Here is an 8,055-nt window from a genome sequence, read left to right as displayed (position 1 = left end):
TCGTCTGGTACTATATGAAACAAAACAACCAAGGAGTTACCATCAATCATGATGTTTGATTCAACTTGTGGGGTAGGTATTGGCATTACCTATCCCCTTTAAAGAAATAACGCTATGAATTCTCTTACCAGCTAACTTATTAGAAACGCTTTTCTTAATTAATGAGCACTCAGCTCCCGAATCAAATGTAATTGGAAATCTCTCACCACTGACCACCATACTCGATTGAGGCTCCACTATAGCACATAGCTCCACTCTTTTTTCTGTTCTGACTCCCAATCCAGCGTTCTGCACTTTTTTTTGACAATTAGTGGCTATGTGTCCCGGCTCCTGACATTTGTAGCACGTTACGTTAGTCCTTCCATGACGGGGCTGCGCTGACCGCCACTCCTTTTCAGTTGTCGAAACCTGGGATCCGGATCTAAAGTCTTGCTTTTTGTGGCCTAGTTTTCCACACTGGTAACATTTGATTTCCGCAATTTTAGCTCGCTTCGTCTCTGGTTCCCAGTTTGTTGCATTAAGGCGCTCTCTTAGCGCTGAGAATACTTGCAACTCCGCTTGCAGTTCTCGTCGATTGCTAACATGCGTTGTGTGTATCATTCGCTGCAAACGCCGGTCGAAATTAGCCATGTGCCTATGAACCAACGCGATGGAAATTTGTTCTGAATTCAAATTGCGCAGCTTTGTGCACAGTGACGTCACACTCACTGTGAGCGGTGCGTTGCGCACCACTAAGTGGCATCCACACCAGCAACGTCCGGATTATATTTCGGCAGGCAAATCTCCCTAGTCGGTTGCAACTCACTCGCCGGCATCTGTAGCCTCTTAACCAGTTCCAGAAAGTTCCGATTTTGTTGTTCTAACAGCGCGAATACGTCTCTAGAAGTAGTTTGGTTAGGGCCGTATCCCACTTCTGATGTCGGATAAGTTAAGCCTTCTCCTCGCGGGGTCTCGGGATTTGTTTTTTCTTTCCCTGGTGGTATTCCATGTCATGTTCTGGTTGATGCAGCGAGTCCTCGTTGCCTTTGTTGCTCATCTTTGGTTAATAAAGTTTGCAGTTAACTCAACACACCAAGCTCAGTACGAAGCAGAGAGTTCGGTATATTCGGTATATACAGGACTGGTATATTCCAGCACGACCAATGGTCACACCTTAAAGTCTAATGTCTAACGAGAGACTGAATTACCTCCTCTCCGACATATACTATATTCATAAATATATCTTATCGCATAATACAATTTGATTAATAAGCGTTTCGGTAACGCGTTTATATCTATTTATTATGTGCATATGTAAAAAAAATTAATAAATGAAAGTTATAACTGAACTATATAACTCATTTAAAAGTAATATTTAGGAATTTGCGATAGCATTCATTTTAATTGACGTTCTTTCAGTAGCATGGGAGTGCAAATAAACATATAGTCATTGACAAAGGAAAATTAAATTTAGTTTATATTATATCAGTGTTTCTAGTTTAGCAGTCGAAAAAATCGGTCGTGTTTTTAAATTTATTTCCAATTGTTCACTGTTTTTATTCGCAAAGCTAAGCAAAAGCTCGCTAAATCCCGTCCACTTAATAGGGGGTAGATTCTCGTTCTTGACTAGCACTATCGTTATTTGCCAAGGTAGGGCCGGCCGCACGCCTTTTGAGCGCTGCTGTAGAAGGCTTAAATACACCTCCTTCCATCGGGCCCACAAGGTCAGCTCCTGAAAAAACACACGCCGCCGGCTGTTCATACGGTTGAAATTCAGCTTTGTAACTGATAAAACGATAAAACTGACTGACGGACCACCAGTTAAAAAATGGGCTACCGTTAGGACATCAAGGTCTGCAGGATCTCGTAAAAGAGATAATAAAGACTGTGAGTTTATGACACGAGAAGTTTGCAGCTCCTCAAATTGAGGATCCACCCCGGTCAAAATTATGCTTTTCGATTTTGACAGCCGGAGGGGCCGAGGAACAAAATTCCAGCAGCGCTCGTTGATGCTCATCGCTTATGAGCAGTTCCTTTGGGTCATTTTTAGCCCCAATAAAATTGGTTGCGTTGTCAGACCAAATGTGCTGCAGATTTCAACGGGTGCATATAAACCGTTTTAAAACTTGCAAAAACGCAGAAGTGGATAGATCCTTTACAAGCTCTAAGTGGTCTTTGCTAGTAAAACAAATAAAATCTGACTTATAATAAAATAAAATGCAAAAATTCACAGCAAAAACCACCAGGATACCCGATGTTTGCTGCATTATGTTTTTTTTTCTCGTTCGGTTTCCACTGCATACGTACAGCCCACCTCCCGTCCAACCGACCGAGGGACGCTGACGCGTAACGTACGGCTCGAATCGCGGGAATAGATCCGAGATAGATTAGGCGAAGAGTAGGAGAAAGATATTACGAGGAAGAGTGTTGCACAGATAAGGCGGTTTATATAATTTAAGATTGTTAGTGGAGCAAAGTGACAAGATGTGGTAGAGACCATTGTAGTCCGAGCATAATACCGTGAACGGATTGTGTTGGGTATAAGTCGAACTGAGGAGTAGAGGACGAAAGTTTCTAGTCCTTCTACTAGGAACGTTAAAATTTAAGGGTTTTAGTAAATGTTGGCTGTGTACATTACCATAAATAAGATTATATAGAAACTTGACACCCGGCATCAATTGTTAACGATGGTAAGTTGATTAGTAAAAGTCTACCTTGATAAGAGGGGAGGTGAAGCTTTTCATCCCAATAAAGTCCCCTAAGAACGAAGGTAAGGAAGTCTTATTGTACAGATTCTATGTGATCTCAGTGTACTCCGTATTGAGGACTCCAGACACACGACCCATACTCAAGAATCGAACAGACCAATGATGTATATAACGTTTTAGTTATGTGCGGGTCATTAAATTCTTTTGACCATCTTTTAATAAAACCAAGCACACCCATAGATTTATTAACCATGGTAGATATATGGTCGGTAATTTTAAGTCGCAAACCTAATAGGACACCTAGATCGTTAACCTGAGTTAATCGTTCTAAGGCATTCCCATAGAGAAAGTACATAAAAAGTAGGGGTCCAAGATGGCTTCCTTGGGCACCCCAGATGTGGCGCGGACTAAACGCGAGGTAACATCTTTAAAGAAAACACATTGGGTTCTCCCAGATAAGTAGCTCGAAATCCAGATAAGAAGATCAGTTGGGAATCCCAAAAGATTGAGTTTTCTTATAAAAAGCGAATGGTTAACAGAGTCAAATGCTTTACTGAAGTCAGTGTAAATGAAGTCTGTTTGTAAGCCATTCCGGAAACAATCCGTGATAAAAGATGTTAGCTCCAATAAGTTGGTAGTGGTGGAGCGGCGCTTCATGAAGCCATGCTGGCACGAAGTTATTATTGAACTACATAGGTGTTGCAAATGTGGAGTGATAAGTTTTTCAAAAAGCTTTGGAATTGGTGACAATTTAGAGAGGCCTCTAAAATTTGCAGCGTCGGATTTTTCCCCTTTTTTATGCAGCGGTATAATGAAGGATTCCTTCCACATAAGGGGATAAAAGTTTCCAGCGATAGATTAAAAAGTTTAACGAACGGTTTGCACAGAGCCTCGGCGCAGTTCTTCAGAACACAGCCTGGTACTCCATCAGGGCCTGGCAAATACACGGGCTTGACTTAAGAAGATCCGATAACACACCACTTTGATCGAAAGATGGGCAAATATAAGGTTGGCTGATTGGATATTATAAGTGTAAGGCTGAGCTGAACTGCTGCTAGGTGAATACGTAGTTTGAAAAAACTGTGCAAAGAGATCGGGCATTGCCTGATCAGTGTTCGCATAAGAGTTCTCAAACGTAAGCAGTGGGGGAAAAGATACATGTTTACGTTTAGTGTTTACAAAGTTATAAAACTGTTTCGGATCCTGAGTAAACTGAATCCTACAGCGGCGAATATAATTCCTATAACATTCTGCGTTGTGCTCGCTGAAACTGGACCGAGCTACTAAGTATCTTGAATAACTAACTGTGCAGCCAGATAATCTATGTTTATTTAAAAGTCTACTCATACTATTCTTTCAATTTATAAGGTGCCTTGTATACCAAAGCGGATTCGTTGAAGCGGACGGATATTTCCACGGCACGCAAGCCGTGTTCCACTGCTTAAAGTGTAATAAAATTTTTGTAATGCGATGTTTATATCCTCACATGCCAGTAAATCAGGCCAATCAAATTCCGAGATTAACTTATTTAATTTCATAAAGTCAGCCTTACGGACGAAACGAACTTTATGAGATTTAATTGTAGACTTAAGGTCAATTAAGGAATTGTTTTCGATTGAAACCTCAAGAGTGGGATGATATGGATCCTCAGGGTTAGAAAGGGGCAAAGTTGTATGAACGAAACGAAACAAACAGCCGACCTAAAGAATTTCTAACGTCGAACATGCCCGCAGGGAAGTCGTGGTGGAAGTTAAGCTGTAAAGACGGTGAATTTTCAACATTTGACCACATAAGTTCTGGGATGTTAAAGTCACCCAGAGCTATCAGCTGGTTACCATCAGACAGACGATCGAAAACCAAACGACAAATGTTGCCAGTATTTTGGCAGTTCGGACGAAGGTGGTATGTAAGAACAGGTTTTTTTTTCCCTTGCTTTTATTTCTTGAAACTTCTCTAAAAAGAGATTAAAAAGACTAAAAAGAGGTGTATCAAATGTTATATTTTTAACTTAAGTAACAGTCATATTGACTGATACAGAGTTAGACTGCCGTAAAAATCGATTGCTGGGTTGGAAGGTCGTTGTGTCGCAGGCGGGATCTGCTAGAAACCAGAGTCAATCCCTGAGCGAGGGGATTTGGGTGCGAAGACAGTTTTTCTTTGTAGGACTCTTTTTGCTTCTGAATTTCGTCTTTCACTGCGAGGATGCCCAGATCCCGGTGGATGTTTTTAATGCGAACATACCAAGGCGGCAAAGTGGTAGTTCTCAAGATTTTTGATTGTGCTTGCTGTATGATGTCTATGTGGCTGCTGCTTGCGTTCCCCCACAGTTGGGAGCCATACATCCAGATTGGCTGTAGGACTGAATTATAGAGTAGTAGCTTGTAGTCGAAGTGGCGATCGTGAGTTTATGATCCAGTGGAGGCTGCTGGGTTTCAGTTTTAGGTGCACCTTCTTGCATTCGATGTGCTTACGCCAGGTTAGTCGTCAATCAAGGTGGACGCCAAGGTACGTTGGTTCGTTAGCTTGAGGGATCTGCATACCGTTTAGTGAAAGTGGAGTAAACGTTACATGTGTACACTTTTGTTCGTTTATTTTAATGCGCCAGTCGGACAGCCACCTTTCCACTACTATTATATTCCACTACTATTAGCCAATTGGTTTGTTGCTTGCGTTGGGCATCTGGAGCGACTAAGGATAACGGTATCATCGGCGAATGTTGACGTTGTTAGTTGTGCGTTCGTAGGAATATCCGCAGTATACAAAACATATAGACACGGGCCGAGTGCGCTTCCTTGTGGAACTCCAGCTTCGATAATGAAGTCGCCCGAAGTAGCTGCGTTGCATCTCACGGAGAATACTCTATTGTAAAGGTATGATTCCAGTAGCTTGTGGGTGTATGTTGGCAAATACGTTTTAATTTTGTGCATGAGTCCATTAAGCCAATCTAGGTCGAAAGCTTGAGATACGTCGAGAAAAATAGCGCTACAGTATTCTCGCTGTTCGAAGGCTGAGCGTATTTCGAATGTTAATCTGTTCACTTGCTCCATGGTTCCGTGGTTTCTACGGAAGCTAAATTTGTGTGCCGGGATAATTTTGCAAGCTTCCAGATGTGGTGTTATTCGAGTTAGCAAGCATTTTTCAAGCAATTTAGACAAACAAGATAGAAGGCTTATTGGTCTGTAGGATGACGGTGTTGTGTGGTCTTTTCCAGGCTTCGGTATCATTATAATGATAGATTTCTGGGAAATAGCCAAGATTAATGATACCATTAAATAGTTTGCAAACGACCTCGAATGCGCATTTTGGAAGTTCGATCAGCATCTTTGGCGTCAGTAAATCACCACCGGGAGCCTTTTTTGGTTTTAGCCCTCTTAAGACTTTTTCGATTTCGTTCGGCCGGAATGAAGTGCAGTTGACTGAGGGGTAGCCTCTGGCTGAATGACTGGCAGAAGGAATGAATTTGAGGCAGGGTTTGGCTGGAAGACGCTTTCGAGATGTGCAGCGAATTTTTCAGCTCGGTCTTCGTCGCTGCGAGCCCAGCATCCCGAAGAGTTTCTTATCGGGGTGGTCGTTTCGATTGGGGCGCTGAGATTTGGGTGGGCCCTGCACTGAGGAAACTTTTTGCTTGTTGGTGAAAGATTCTGGATGTACCTCAGCTGTGCATTTTCTTCCTGTTGGTGAAGAGCCTGGTCGAGTGATCGTTGGCGTTGCTTTGAAGCTGGTGATCTGCTGTTTTGCCAATCACGACGCGTGCGCCTCTTTTCTCGCACGAGCTGTTCAATTTGCGGATTAGATTTGTGGTATTTACTTTCCTGTGGTCTACTTCCTTTAGAGATTAGAGTAGAGATTTTAGCTGCCGCAACGAGTACTTCATCCAGGGCGCTCGTAGTGTAATCCATGTCCGATTCCGTGTTAAACTCCGGGACGAGTTCTATGTGGCCACTCACGTACTTTTTGTATTTAAGCCAGTTCGTTTTTGGCGATGTCAGGCTAAGGGGGTGTTCAGTTATTTCTTGGATTTGAAGAAGCGTTAAAAGCACAAGTAAGTGATCTGATGATAAGTTTGAGACTGCTTTGGCAATTATAAGATTGCAATGTTTTTTGTCACCGCAAGATCAATAAGGTCTTGGAGCTTGCGTGGGTCGGTTGGCCAGTATATGGGACTTCCAGGGGAAACATAGTCCAGTTTATTTCTCACATTTTTAATTGCATTGTACAATTGCCTTCCTCTGGGAGTCACATGTGCGTGTGTTTGGCGTTGTAGTCTCCTGTGGCTATAAAACGAACCCGAAGTGAATTGTAGAAGTCCATAAATTATCCTTCCAAGATTGAGAAACGAGGAGGGCAGTAAACAGCAGCGATTGAAAGGCTACCGCAGCTGTTTTACCATGTTCTAGTTTTAAACAAGTGTTTGCATGATGTTAATCTGATCCGTGGTTTCTACGGAAGCTAAATTTGTGTGCCGGGATAATTTTGCAAACTTCCAGATGTGGTGTTATTCGACAATTTAGACAAACAAGATAGAAGGCTTATTGGTCTGTAGGATGACGGTGTTGTGTGGTCTTTTCCAGGCTTCGGTATCATTATAATGATAGATTTCTGGGAAATTGCCAAGATTAATGATACCATTAAATAGTTTGCAAACGACCTCGAATGCGCATTTTGGAAATTCGATCAGCATCTTTGGCGTCAGTAAATCACCACCGGGAGCCTTTTTTGGTTTTAGCCCTCTTAAGTCTTTTTCGATTTCGTTCGGCCGGAATGAAGTGCAGTTGACTGAGGGGTAGCCTCTGGCTGAATGACTGGCAGAAGGAATGAATTTGAGGCAGGGTTTGGCTGGAAGACGCTTTCGAGATGTGCAGCGAATTTTTCTGCTCGGTCTTCGTCGCTGCGAGCCCAGCATCCCGAAGAGTTTCTTATCGGGGTGGTCGTTTCGATTGGGGCGCTGAGATTTGGGTGGGCCCTGCACTGAGGAAACTTTTTGCTTGTTGGTGAAAGATTCTGGATGTACCTCAGCTGTGCATTTTCTTCCTGTTGGTGAAGAGCCTGGTCGAGTGATCGTTGGCGTTGCTTTGAAGCTGGTGATCTGCTGTTTTGCCAATCACGACGCGTGCGCCTCTTTTCTCGCACGAGCTGTTCAATTTGCGGATTAGATTTGTGGTATTTACTTTCCTGTGGTCTACTTCCTTTAGAGATTAGAGTAGAGATTTTAGCTGCCGCAACGAGTACTTCATCCAGGGCGCTCGTAGTGTAATCGATGTCCGATTCCGTGTTAAACTCCGGGATGAGTTCTATGTGGCCACTCACGTACTTTTTGTATTTAAGCCAGTTCGTTTTTGGCAATGTCAGGCTGAGGGGGTTATCAGTT

The sequence above is a fragment of the Drosophila ananassae genome, chromosome 3L, assembly GCF_017639315.1.
Source record: "Drosophila ananassae strain 14024-0371.13 chromosome 3L, ASM1763931v2, whole genome shotgun sequence".
Taxonomy (NCBI): domain Eukaryota; kingdom Metazoa; phylum Arthropoda; class Insecta; order Diptera; family Drosophilidae; genus Drosophila; species Drosophila ananassae.
The sequence above is the reverse complement of the archived record's forward strand: the minus strand, read 5'-3'. Positions refer to the sequence as shown.